The sequence below is a fragment of the Lolium rigidum genome, chromosome 1 (genome assembly GCF_022539505.1).
Source record: "Lolium rigidum isolate FL_2022 chromosome 1, APGP_CSIRO_Lrig_0.1, whole genome shotgun sequence".
Classification (NCBI taxonomy): domain Eukaryota; kingdom Viridiplantae; phylum Streptophyta; class Magnoliopsida; order Poales; family Poaceae; genus Lolium; species Lolium rigidum.
The window spans coordinates 48298362-48304495 of NC_061508.1; the positions used below are offsets into that span (position 1 = coordinate 48298362).

General features: G+C 50.9%; 1 long non-coding RNA gene across 1 annotated transcript; it reads right to left on the reverse strand.

Annotated features, from left to right (window-relative positions):
- Positions 1-2471: 2471 nt before the first annotated feature.
- On the reverse strand, positions 2472-3327 carry LOC124672601. The gene is made up of 3 exons (XR_006992718.1): positions 3162-3327; positions 2822-3071; positions 2472-2732 (listed from the first exon to the last, which is right to left on the reverse strand). It is a non-coding gene; the product is annotated as an uncharacterized LOC124672601 (long non-coding RNA).
- Positions 3328-6134: the final 2807 nt, after the last annotated feature.

Below are 6134 nucleotides of genomic sequence, written 5' to 3' on the forward strand. Positions count from 1 at the left end.
CCATATCCTTGATCGGTGATGCGAGACCCACCACCGCCAACTCGACCGCTTCTTTTCGGACAAACCAGCCGAATAGCATCGGTTCCTAACGATCTCGAAGCGCTGGATGTATTCGACACCTGTTTCCCCGCGCTTCGTCGTACTTGTGCTAGATCGGCGGTGCCGGCCTCGGAAGCCTCCGAGTGATACCGCACGTGGAACTCGTTCTTCCAACTGCTTCCAAGTCCGGATTGAGTCTGGTGGCATCGATGTGTACCACCCGAAAGCCGATCCTGTGAGGGACTGTGCGAAGAACCTCACTCGTAGTTCATCTGATGCTGAGATCGTGCCCAGCTGCGCCAAATATCGGCTCACATGTTTGTGACGCCCCGGAACCGGTATCATGAGGATTCCAGCGATCCCGCCGAAATCCGCACGATATCGATTCAGAGACGCCCTCCGACACGACGTGCGCGACGAATCACACACGTGATGCCAGAGGAATTAACACGAGCGGTAACATTACAACAGGATTACAATAGAGCCCACAAGATACATATATTACAACAACAACTCCAACGAGTCAAGATACAAATATACAATACAAAGATCCAAATCATACGAGAAGATCGAATACGTCCGAGTACGGACAAGATACAAATTGGACTAAGAGTCCCGAAGATAACCGGCGGCGTCCATAACCCCGCCTGTGCCAAGCCGGAAGGGTAACCTTGCTAACGTCATCATCTCGTACCTGTCAAAGTCGGGCCATCGGTTGCCGACAAAAGGAAGGAAGAAAAAGAGAAAGGGAAAAGGCGAGAGTAAGTACCAAGGAACGAACTCCGGCACGTACTTAGCGAGACTAGAAATGGCTATGCTCGCCGAGCGAGTATAAATATATATCGCCTGGGGCTATATGGTAGGTTTAGCGGCAGCAAAACTATAACCAATAGAGACACGCTACAACATCCGTCTAATCGGAGAAGATAAGAGAGCGCACAAGGTAACGGATAAAATACTACACAAACATAACCCGACCGATTACACATATCCCCTCCAACAATTGCGAAGAGGCAATGTAAAAGGCACTCAACGGTGGACAAGTTTTATTAGGTATCGGTTGTAGTAATGCTATTTTACTACGCAAGTTATTAGCAAATTATTAGCAACAAGATAACGGTGTAAGTTGTTCTATGATCAAGCTATACAATTCCAAGTCGTCCATAACCGCGGACACGGCTTATTGATAAGATGTACACCCTGCAGGGGTTGCCCAAATGTAACCATACGCATGCTCGACCCACTTACGACAGGTGGATGTCTCACAACAAGACCGTTCCCAGTTCAACAAGAAAGTCTAGGGGCCACCCGACTAAGCTACCCGTAACGAAGTCCGACCGTACTCCGAAGCGGACTCGGGGTTTGCGACGGCGGCTAGGCGTGCGAACCACACGCTTTCGCTAAACGTCCCGCGGGGTGCACGGTATGTAATATAAACACCCGAAGGCAACGAGGAAGTAAACACCCGAAGGCAACGAGTAATAAAGCATGGCATACATGGCATAGGCAAATAAAACCAAGGTTGTGGCCCTCTTTTCAACCGACTTGAGAAAAGGTAATGGGTGAGGGGGTCCCAATAATCGTCCCCACGCATGGGTAGAGCGCTCAATCTCGGAACGTGATAACAAGAACTCGGGTCCTAGGGGACATTAGCGAGTCAAAGTTCCGATGCTTTCGCAAAGGGGCTCACGGATGCCTCTGCTTACAATTTTAGTTGTTAACAATAAGTAAAGCATGTGTATCTCCAACAACCGATATAGCATGTGATAACCTCCCAACAACCCAACATATCCCGATAACAGATCGAGATAAACAACAGAGCCTAAACACGCCTACGACTCGCAAGGCTCAAACATCAAGCAACGGCTGTGGGTAAGGAATGATACATATAGGATTATTATCGTAAACAAGTGGAATAGGACACGTGACTCGATAAAGAATCGCAACATAAGGATAGCAGTGCGAGGGAGGGAGTAAATAGGTGAAGAGAGAGGGCTCGCCTATGAAAAGCTGCAGAAGAACTTGTCGGAGAACTCGTCGTATCTCACATCACCACTTCGTGATCCTATCCGGGAAGAAGCAAATGCTGGAACAAATAACGGATGCAAACTTACTACTACGGATAAGAAGATCCAGCATGATCAAGATGATATGCATGACATGGCAAGATGATGCGATGCGACTTATCCATATTAATCGGAGTCGGAACCCGGACAAGCAAATTAGGTTGGAGTTGCATTTCTACCGGCAAAATTAAGTGTTGATTAGCATGGCATATCATGGCAGGGGTGAGCTACTTCAATATTAAACGGAGCGGGGAAAACCTAGTCGGTGTTCCGAAATACTCCGCATATATGTTAGGTGAAGATGCACGACTATCAACGCGTGGCATGATGCAAGATGCAAACAGATGAATGGATGGCATAATCATGTTCATCACATTTTTCTGATCAATTTTCATATATAACATGTTTTATTTCGAGTTATAGTTTTAAAGATATGAATTTTGCAAGTTATAAACAGTTTCTTGATATTTCAGAAAATAAGACAGGCAGGGGCGAATTTGTTGGACCTGGAATGTCCTGGGCCGGATCTGGGGTTGGCCTGCTACCTGGCGGGAGCGGCGGCAGATAGGTGCTGGGCACGCGGAGCAAAGAAGAAGATCTGGGCTAGGCCCATCAGTGGCTCCGGATCTGATAAGAAAAAGAACAAAAAGGTAAGGCTATTTGCCTGTGATGGAGTTTGAACCCCAGACCTCACGATCTGAGACAAAGGAACCAACCAGTCGAGCTAGCTGTGGATTAATGAACAGTGTCAGGTGCGTGACAACATGATGTAGGGCTGGACGGACTTGGTCCCTTGCGACCATGACGGACGGAACACGATGACCACCATGCAGGTGAGCCTCGATCTGGAAACCTGGCGCACACCTGGATGCGGGAGTCGGCGTGCTCGAAGCGGAAGACCAAGGGGAACCAGGGGCGAGCAGTTTTGGCACCGGACCTTGACAAGGTACCGCCGGCGACGAGTACCTGCGGCGAAGACGACGGTCAACGTCGGGAGGGGAAGCAAACCAGCGGGGACGAAGGTGCCGAAGGGGTCAAGGGGACGCGCGATGTTACCAGGAAGATGGAGGCGGGCACGGTTTGGTCGGAGGAGGACGAGGGCAGCCGGAATCGTCGAATTTGGTCGCCGGAGTTGGAGAAGAATCGGCGAATTTGCCGGTGAATTAACAAGCCCCCGGTCGATTCCTTGCACGGGGACGAAGAGGACGACGAGGCGCATCTTTCCGTGCCCTCAGAACAGCGGGGGGTGGTCTGTAGTGGCGGTGCCATGGCGGTATGGTGGGGGTGCTGTTTCTTCGTGAGCTCACAGAGAAGAGAAAAATGAAAATAGGGAGAAGGGGAAGTTGATGGCGGCGGCTAGAGGGAGAGAGGGGAGGGCGCTAGGGTTTGCCAGGGGGCTGCCTCGGTGGGGATTAAAGGGGGAGCAGGTGGGAAAGAGGTGGTGCGGTGGTGGGTGACGTCGGCAGGTGGAGCTCACGCTTCTCGTGAGGAGGGGAAGACGACAGAGAGGTGAGCGTCTCTTTGTTGAAGGGGTACGGGGCCAAGGGGGCTTGGGCCAGAAGAGAAGGGTGGGCTGGAAAGAGGAGAAAAAGAGGAGGAAGAAAAAAAAAGAGAGGTTGGGCTGAGAGGGAGAGAGGGGGCCCAGGTTTAGAAGGTTAGGTTTTTTTTTATTTAAAGGAAAGGAGTGAGAAAGGTTTTATTATATAAGACATACGAGAGGGAAAAAAATTGAAATAGGATTTGTAAAATTAATTTTTATTTTGTAAAACATGGATGCTATGATGCATGATGCATGATGATGCATAAAAGAAAAACAACAAACAATTCTAATAGGGGTACTACCCGGGGCCGTTACAATGTTCGATTGAACTGGAGCCATCTGACCCACTAAACTTGGAGAATTCAGGGAGCCGATATTTGGGTGGTAGTGGGATCAAATCGTACTCGTTGGGGTACGGCTTGGAATAGCCGATTGCCCTCCTTTTCGGCACCATGCCGAACCGGTCTCTCAAGATTGTATCGATCCGATCCGCGGTCGTCGGGCCGCAGAGTCGAACTCGAAGATTCGCCGGAGTGGCATACTTAGCCAGCCATGCTTGCTTCTCAAGCTCCGAGCCAACCGCAGGAGTTGAGATCCGGAGGTTCGTCGGAGTGGCATACTTAGCTAGCCACGTCCGCTTCTCAAGATCCGATCCGAAGCTCCTCCCTGCTCGTTCCGAAGTCCCCGCTTGTTGCGGTCCGGTTCGTGAGTGCCCGATTCATCGCAATCCGGCACGTATGTGCACGTGTACCCGTGAGGGATCTCCTTAGGCGCCTCATACAAGAACCGGTAATCACTAGGGTCACCACCGATCTTGTAGACGACGTATACCGGGTGAACTCGGCACTTCCGGTGCCGCCAACGCGAACGGCGGCGGTGGTCGGGACCGGAGTGGTATCTCTCCTTGGTGAGTCCCTAGAGCGAGGTCCCGACGGAGAGTACCGATGCCTCATGATTTCCCGGATCACCCGAAGGGCGACACGCTCCAAAGTGTTCACCGGGCTCTCGGAATGGCGGTGCAGCGAATGAGCTACCATGAAATTAATCTCCCGACGCGAGACCCGGTGCGTTCTTCTCGAAGGGGTAGACGAGTCCACTCCATCGAGCGCGCCTTCGGTGAGAACCCTTTCCACCTAATGTCGTGTGAGCGGGTCCTCTCGGAAAGAGCCGATGAGGTCGGCTTTGAGGATAGCTTTGACCTCGTCATACTTCTTCTTGAGCTCCTCGGTCGGATCTTCGTACGTGATCGGAGTACCTTCCGCCATCTCGGATGTAGATGGCGATGCGGTTGATGTCGAAGATCGTCCCACCGGCGTGCCGAGAATGTGTTGCGGTCAGAAACCCACCGGCAAGCAACGACGGGCAACACGATAGAGCCGGGAGGCTCCCGAACCGCGGCCGGCCCCTGGTCCCTCGAGCGACGGCCCGCAAAGCCTCGGCACGCACGTCCGATGCTCGGTGCAAGGGCGTGCCACCCGACCTATACCCGGTCGGGAAGGTGATGGATTTGCTTCACTTAGTTTCCCGCATGGCATACACGTAAACATTAAATACGAGCCTCGATCGGCTCTCGAGGTTGTCCCGTGAATCGGCTCAAGGAGCCGATCCACCCATGATTCGTATGAGGTCTACGATCACATGGTGGTCCCGCTTGATCAATATGAAGCTGAAACGACCTACGACGATTTAGGGTTTTCACCACATAATCGGAACATCCTACGCGTGATTGAGCCTGGCAGCCATGCACGGTGATAATAAACCAACCCTAGACAAGGCCTAAAAACCAACATGAAGTTGATCCCCGGAACATCTTATCTAGGGCTAGCAAAGTACACCCTACGTGCCACTGGATCCTTCAACCCGTTTACAAGGCCTAACTATGCAGATATTAAACTAATCCTTGAAGAACAAGGAGCAATCGTAACGGATCGGATCTACTAAATCATGATCAAGCGAGGTGCCGCCCTTACACCTAAGATAGGTGTAAGGGCGGCTAGACGTCTAAGGGTTGCATGGACAAAAGCATGTGACACGATGAAACAATGCTAACCCTAACACATCTATGATAACTACGCTGCTCGCCATCAACAAGGCTTCAGACACGAGCAACGCATGAACAACGAATAAACGTGTCTGCCTAGATCGCAAGATGCGATCTAGGCAGCATGATGCTTACCCGAAGAAACCCTCGAAACAAGGGGTTGGCGATGCGCCTAGATTGGTTTGTGATGAACGTGATTGTTGTTTTTCTCAATAACCCTAGATACATATTTATAGTCCGTAGACTTTCTAACGTGGGAATAATCCCAACCGTGCACGAGCCAAATTCTATCTAACCGACACGTATCCTACTATATTTACGAGATACACGGGCAAACTAGCCCAAACTTTGTATACAAGGCCGATTCATGTATATCTTCCGCGTATATTCTTCAAGCCCATCTTAATCGCGGCCCACCTCCGATCCGGTCAAATTCCGGTGATAACAA